Below are 7,913 nucleotides of genomic sequence, written 5' to 3' on the forward strand. Positions count from 1 at the left end.
TTGATTTCACTTTCTCTTTACTTTCATAATAACACCATAGACCAGAAACATTCCCAGAAATCAAGAAATATCAAATATAAATTTTACGTTTTTGACGTATTTTTAAAGTTTTTTGCCCCCCTCCCAAAAAAACTCCTAAACAAAAGTTTTGAATATAACTGGGGACTATGTGTCAAACTATCCTTCCATCCTCCACTTGTCTTTTTCTTAGAACTCATTCTTTGTTTATCTGAAGGCTCAATGAAAGTTGGGATGTTTTGGCATTAAAATTATACCTTTGTCACATCTACAAACCACCCAAACCAGCAAAAATATTTTTAATTTATGAAAAGATTTAATTGTATTATGTAAAGTGACTGTCGTTTTATAATTAAAAAAAATTTAATAAACGGTCTTTATACCCTAAATGGGTTGTCTATAATTGTTTTTTAATTTGGGAGGGAGGGAGATGCCTCAATGTATGCATTATATTTCCAAACTATACCAACTTTCATTGATCCTTTCAATAAATACAGAACCTGTACTAATGCAAGCGTGGAGTTAGACAATGAAAATCCCACGGTCCATTCCCAGGACTTTTCTTGATTTTGTTCTTTTATTTGGGGGGGGGGATGGCGAAAATAATTTTAAAAAATAATAAATTTTAAATTAATATTTAATACATTTAGATGACTGGGAATATTTCTGGTCGATGCTTTTATTATGAAAGTAAAGAGCAGCATTAAACCTCAAAAAGAGCCAAACTTATTCTGTATAGAAAAGGGACTGCCCCTTCCTCATCCCCACCTCCCCCTCGTGGTTGCAGAAACTTCAGAGGGTGCTCATTTAATCAGAAATTGTGACTTCTAGTCCTTTTATTACAAGTAAAAAGTAATTGAAGACCAACCAGCCACAGAGGGTGGTCACAATAGATATTGCCTATTTCAAATAAAATGCTTTTTTTAAGATTTCTATAAGTATTGCAAGGAGCACCGAAAAGGGCAAGAAGGTGGGTGTAACGTATTCTATCTTTGGAGTCAAGACTTGAATTCAGTTATTTAATGGAGACCCAACATCTATAAATAAAGTGCATAAGCATAAGCAAACAACACAAAAGCAAAGCAAGCAAAGCAATCAAATCAATATGTTTCATCTTCTTTCTCATGTAGAAATGGCTTCCATCACTGCCAGACTGGACGGAGGTGGATATCAACGTGACGATCAATGCTCAGGTTCATACGCGCAGGTGGTTTGGAAAGTCTACCTGAGCGAGTGACTCTTCCTGCATCTGGCGGGGCTTCAGCGCTGGTCACAGGGGGTATGCCTGTATCAGTAGTTGACTGACATCGTAGACTTAATGCTCTTTCCTTCTCCCCCCTGACGTTTGGCCTTTCGGCTACAGTGAAATAATAATATTAGACAACGGACGGGGTGTACTCGTCAGTACTGCTATTCAATTAGGCACAGGATAGCTATGCGACCGGCGTCGGACTAGCTCCACCGGTCGCTGGTCCATCCATGGCCGTATGTAGTTCGGGGCACTGGGTAACACGGCCTGCATGTAATGGGTGGGATGGTATAGGCCCCGGCTCGGCTATAACTGGTTCCGATCTGTGACGTAGGTGGCGCCTGTTTCTCCGAAGAGTACTGTCGTCTTGCAGACGCACCAGGTAAGAGCGCTCTTGTTGTCTCAACTTCTTCTCGACTTCGCCCTTGCGCAATCTACTACTTTTGTCAAATTTCACCCATACTTTCTCTCCTATGCTCAATTCTTTCAGCTCTTTGGCGTTCTTGTTGTAAGCTCTCTGCTGTCTAGACTGAGCTTTCTCTCTTGCTTTCTCGAAAACTGGGTCCGCACTTATTTTGGGCTGCTGATGGGATGGCAGTGCTGGGACGATCGACCGGGTTTTCCTGCTCATGAGCAGCTGAACCGGTGTATATGCTCCATCAACTGGGGTGTTTCGGTATTCCAGCAATGCGATGTATGGATCTGTTTGGCTTTCTGTCGCTTTCGTCTTGATTCGTTTTGCCGTCTAGACCGCCTTCTAGCTCATCCCAGTGGACTGCGGGTATCGGGGACTCGATGTGACCTGGTTGATATCCCAGGATGCTGCAAACGTTCGAAACTACTCTGAGCTAAATTGTGGCCCATTGTCTGAAGTACTCTTCTCTGGTATACCATATCTGGTGAAATGCATTTTCAATTTCAAGATCACTTGCTGTGAGTTTGAAATGGCAAGTTTATTCACCTTGAAAAATCTACTATACTAGTGTACGGTTATTAGGTATTCCATACCACTGAATGTAAAGATTTTCAAGCCCAGGTGTTGAAATGGATACTGGGGACCCTCTGAGGATATCAATGGCTCTTTCTGTTGATCCATTTGATGCATGGCGCATATTTCGCAACCAGATAATAGTTGCGTGATATCTTCCGTGATGTTAGGCCAAAATACAGAGCTACGAGCTCTTTCTTTTGTTTTCACAATGCCAACGTGTGACGAATGAAACTGTCGCAGTATGTCTCCACGCAGTTCCCTAGGCAGAACAATGCGTTCGCCTTTCAGTATAATGCCATCGTTGATAACCAGCTCGTCTCTGTAGTTCCAGAATGGAAGAACGATTGATGGTACATCTCTTCGGTCGTTAGGCCAGCCAGATTCGACGATGTCTGACAGTGTTTTCAGCTCAACATCTCTTAGGGTTTCCTCACGGACTTGTTCTAGTTTGTTTCTGCTTACTGGAATATCTCTAAAGAATGCATGGATCTCTACTTCTCCTTCAATTTGAATTTCTGGGTCTTGGTCAGGTAAGTGCATTCGTGATAAGCCATGAGCTATGGGGATTTCTTTGCCGGGACGATACTAGAATGACAGTTCATACTGCTGGAGCACTAGCATCATTCTTTGCAATCGGGGTGGTGCCCTATTTATTGGTTTGGACAATATCGCCTATAAAGGTTTGTGATCCGTTGTCACAGTGAACTTTCTACCACAAATATATTGATGGAAATGCGTGCAGGCAAACACGACTCCCAGAAGCTCCTTCTCAATTTGTGAGTACCGTTTTTCTGTGTCACTAAGAGATCAAGAAGCAAAGGCTACTGTGGCGTGATCCGCAACCAGTTGAGCACCTAGCCCGTGTTGTGATGCGTCTGTTATCACTTCCACCTGGGCACTTTTGGTATCAAAATAGGCGAGGTTGCTGCAAATGGCTTCCTGGACTTTGACTCGGGCATCGTTGTGTACTACTTTCCAATTGAACTCCTTTGCTTTGGCCAGGTCCCTAAGTAGCTGGTTTAGGGTAGAGAGGCCGGGAATGTACCTCGACAAATAGTTGTACATCCCTAGAAGAGTCTGCAATTCATCTTTGCTCTTGGGGGCTGGTATTTCTTTCAATGCCCTAATTTTGTTAGGGTCTGGTTCCATACCTCCCTTTATCAGTATATGTCCAAAGTAAGGAATGGCTACGGCATCGAAAAGGCATTTCTCTTTATTGAACTTGATGCCTTTTTCACGAGCCCTCTGCATAACTGTCCTTAGTTTCCTATCATGATCTGTTGTACTTTCAGCCATTCCAGCAACATCATCCACAATCAGACCAATGTCAATACCTTCGAACGCCTCTTCCATTCATTTTTGGTACTCATCCTGGGCTGATATGAGCTTGAAAGGATATCTCTTGAAGCGGTATCTTCCAAATGTTGTGCTGAATGTAGTCAGGTCAGCAGATTCCTCGTCTAAAACCAGTGACCAGAAACCATTTCTTGCGTCGGTTTTGAAAAATCTTTCTGCTCCAGCACATCTCACTGCTACATCATCAAAGCTAGGAATGGGGTGGTAAGGACGCTTGATACATTTGTTTAAGTCCACTGGATCTAGACAAATTCGGATTTTTTCCGTCTGGTTTCTTTACAAGGACAATCGAATTCACCCAGTCTGTCGGTTTTGTACCTTCTCTATGATGCCAAGATTTTGTAATCTGTCTAGTTCTTCTTTTAGCTTCGGCTGAAGGGCATACGGAACTCTTTTTGGTTGCTGGACTGTCGGAACAGATCCTTCCTTCAAGTACATGTAACATTGTCCGGGCAACGTCCCAATACCTTGGAAGACCTCATCATCGTCCTCGAGGATCTGTCGTACTTCAGGTCTGGTTGAAACCGTGGCTGGGTCTTCAGTCATGCTACATGACATGCTAAACACAAACTTGATCAAGTTCATCTGTTCGCTCGTTTGTCTACTAAGGATTGGTCCTTTGTTGGTTTCATCAACATGAAACACATGAACCTGCGGTTCTCGGTCCTTATACTGAATCACAATCTGTGCAATTCCATGTACTTCAAGGCTGCATCCACTGTAGGTTGTCAGGATATCTTTGCCTGGAAGCAAGGTACGTCTTGGTTTTAAGGATCTAAATTCACTTGCTGGGAGAACGTTTGCATCAGCCCCTGTATCAATTTTGAAGGTTATTTCTCGTCAGTATTCAGGTAGGTTAACTTTAATCATCGGCTTTTGGACTGAATCGGTTCTGCTGTCAACAGACTCGATGAAGTATTCATTGTTTCCTTCGTTATCAACTGGCAGGGCTTCAATTTCGTTGACACACCTGCTTTTGCAAACCTTTGCAAAATGATTTGGCTTCCGACACTTGGAACAGATCTTCCCTTTTGCGGGGCATTTGTGTCCGCGGGAGTACTGGTTCCCACAGAAGTAGCAGTTTGGCCTCATTGTCTTTGGCAACCCTTTTTTTTTGCGTGTGGCTCCCACTTCTTGCTTTACAGCACTAGTACTTTGTTCATTTCTCATCTGTGCATGGGTCTCCACAACTGTTTCAATTGCACGGCTAATATCAATAGCTTTTGCTAGTGTAAGCATTCCACCTTCACTCAATAGTCTTTCTCTTATCCGGTCACTCTGTACTCCAAACATCTGTTTGTCTCTCACCATTTCATCTGAACTATCTCCGAAACTACAATCGAGGGTCAGTAACTTCAGAGATGTCACTTATGCTTCAATTGTCTCTCCTTCTTTCTGAATTCGTTTGTGAAAAACGAATCGGGAAAATATGGGATTGGAACCGAGTTCAACATGCTCAATGAATTTTCTCAGATATACATCCACTTTATTTTTGTCTACTTCTGGATTCTGGAATGTGTTGAATATATCTCGTCCTTTTTCTCCAACCCATATCAGCAAGTAGGAGCACTTCACAGCTTCGGCTTTTCCGGACAAGGGTCCTGTGAACATCAGTTCAGCATGCTGGCGAAATCGCTTCCACGAGGCTTTGAGATTGGCTGACAACCAATCAATTGTTGGATAGGGTGTGCTGTCCATTCTGACACCATGTAACGTATTCTATCTTTGGAGTCAAAAGTTGAATTCAATTATTTAATGGAGACCCAACACCTATAAATAAAGTGCATAAGCATAAGCAAACAACACAAAAGCAAAGCAAGCAAAGCAATCAAATCAATATATTTCAGTGGGAGTCAGCTACCCTTTCTTACATGGTCAACATCCCTCTCAAGCGTCCTTTAAATTTTCAACTTAATACATTTAACTGTTCCTTAGATGTTGCTGTTGTTAGGTTTTAACTCCCCCCCCAGCATTTGGTGGGGTTTAATTTTGTGTGTCCTCAACCTCTTGTTTTTCTAAATATATTAAAATTAGAATATTAGCAAGTTTGGAGACTCAGGATCAAACGTGCCTCCTTTACCCAATAACCCCCCTGGTCTATAAATGATGGGCAACTTATATAACTTACTACGCTTGCCCTAGGGGCTTTGGGTGGTAAGTCATCCCAGGAGAAATAGTTATTTGAGTTTTTGAACAAAATGGCTATTCCAAAATTTTGATCAGACATCTTTGAAGGAAGGGCAGCTAAGAAGAGAATGGGAGGGGACTTAACGTACCCTGCAAGTTTAAACTTAATACCCTCAGCTATTCCTGTGATATTGCAGATACATCTTTTTGATAAACAGGATGCATATAGTATCTTAGAGTTTAACATACCCCTCAACATTCCGCAATGTTCCACCTTAATACCATTAGCCTTTTCAAACACACCTTTCCTCGAAATCCCCCCCTTCCAGAATCAAATATTTTTCCTTTTCTTAATGATTAATAAAAAACAAATTTTTCCAAAAAATAAATTTTTAGAAAAACATTAAATAAATAAATTAAACAAAAAATTATAAAAATTAAAATTAAATAATCTACCAAGCGTGAAACTACCACAAATAAGTCTCGATAAATAAATGAAACCCAAAACGAACAGAAATTACAATAAATAACTGAGTCAAACTCAAAACAAGCAGAAATTAACCTAAGTTGGGCACAAAACCCATATGCCTTCCCAAGGCCAGAACATAATTTGCACTTTACTGAAAAAATTATAACAGTTTTTACTTTTATAACTTTAATAAATCAAATAATACTAACATGGTGATTACTAAATATCAGTATATGTACAATAAACTGACAATGCACATTCATTGCAACTCAGTCGTTCTTGGGATACTGCTGAGATGCCTTATTGGGAATTAGCATTAACACAGTGCATTTTGATTTATACAAAGTGCCCTGGTCTAAACAACAACAACAACAACAACAAAATAATACATTATACCCACATCGATCTTTAATATAAAAATGTCAAGCCTTCCATTAACTTCTGACTATTAAAAAGGACACTAGGCCTTTCAATTTCCAATCAAATGAGGCTTTTTTGAATTTCTGTGACAACACTTCCTATGAACACCTTATATGTCCCCAGGGCATAAAAAAAACTCTTACCCGAAAGGCTGTGAGGGTGGTTGTCATCCTCTAAGACCTAGTTTCCTGAACTTTCAACTACGTTAAACAAAACGGCTATCTCAAAATTTGGATTGAATGTGTCTGGGAAAATGGTAGGCGTGAGAAGGGCGTTAGTCTTTCACCAATCACTTTCAACTATTGAAAAAGGCACTAGCACTGTCAATTTACAATCAACTGAGCCCTTTTTAAATTTCAATGAGAACGCTTTCAATAAAAACCTTATATGCCCTCAAGGGATAACTTAAAACCCTCGCCCTTAGGGCTGGGCAGGTTGTCATCCTCAAAGACCTAATTTCCAAACCTTCCTACGACAATGAACAAAATTGTTCTCTGAAAAGTTTGAGTGTATTTGTGTGGTTGAATGGTGGGCGTGAGAGGGGGGTTAGCTACACTCCAATCACTATCAACGATTAAAAATGTAACAAGCTGTATCAGTTTCCGATTGAATGAGCCCCTTTTGAAGTTTTAAGAGAACTCTATCATTAAAAACCTTATGTGCCCCCAGGGTATAACTTACAATCTTTGCCCTGGAGACTCAGGGGGGTTTGTCATCCTTAAATACATAATTTCCAGAACCCTAAATTATGTCAAACAAAATGGCTATCTCTAAACTTTGATTGAATGTGTTTGGGGAAATGTTGGGCGTGAGAGTGGGGTTATTTACTCTCTAATATGCCCCCAAGGCAAAACTTAAACCCTTGCCCTGAGGTCTGTGAGGGGAGTGTCCTCCTCAAAAAGATATTTCTATTTGGAAATAAACTATTCTGAATAAAATGGCTATCATAAAATTTTGATTGGATGTGTTTGGGGGAATGATAGGCATATGGGGGGCTTAGTTGCCCTCCAATCACTTTTGACTATTAAAAGGCACTAGCCCTTTGAATTTCCAAGCGAATGAGCCTGTTTTGAAGTTTCTACGATACAAACTTCTATAAAAACCTTATATGCCCCCAGGGCATAACTTAAAACCCTTACCCTGAGGGTTATGACGAGAGTATCCTCCTCAAAATCATATTTCTATCTGGAAATCACCTATGCTTAACAAAATAGTTATCATAAAATGTTGAGTGGATGTGTTTAGGGGAATAACAGGGGCGTGTGGGTGGTCTAGTTGCCCTC

General features: G+C 40.7%; 1 protein-coding gene across 1 annotated transcript in view; it reads left to right on the forward strand.

The window, feature by feature from the left end:
- Positions 1-7,913, forward strand: part of LOC148949329 (retinoblastoma-binding protein 5 homolog) — a 327,298-nt gene that overhangs the window by 316,415 nt on the left and 2,970 nt on the right. The window lies entirely within an intron of this gene.

Source organism: Artemia sp. Qi Xiang Cuo, chromosome 8 (assembly GCF_049724085.1).
Source record: "Artemia sp. Qi Xiang Cuo chromosome 8, ASM4972408v1, whole genome shotgun sequence".
Lineage (NCBI taxonomy): Eukaryota > Metazoa > Arthropoda > Branchiopoda > Anostraca > Artemiidae > Artemia > Artemia sp. Qi Xiang Cuo.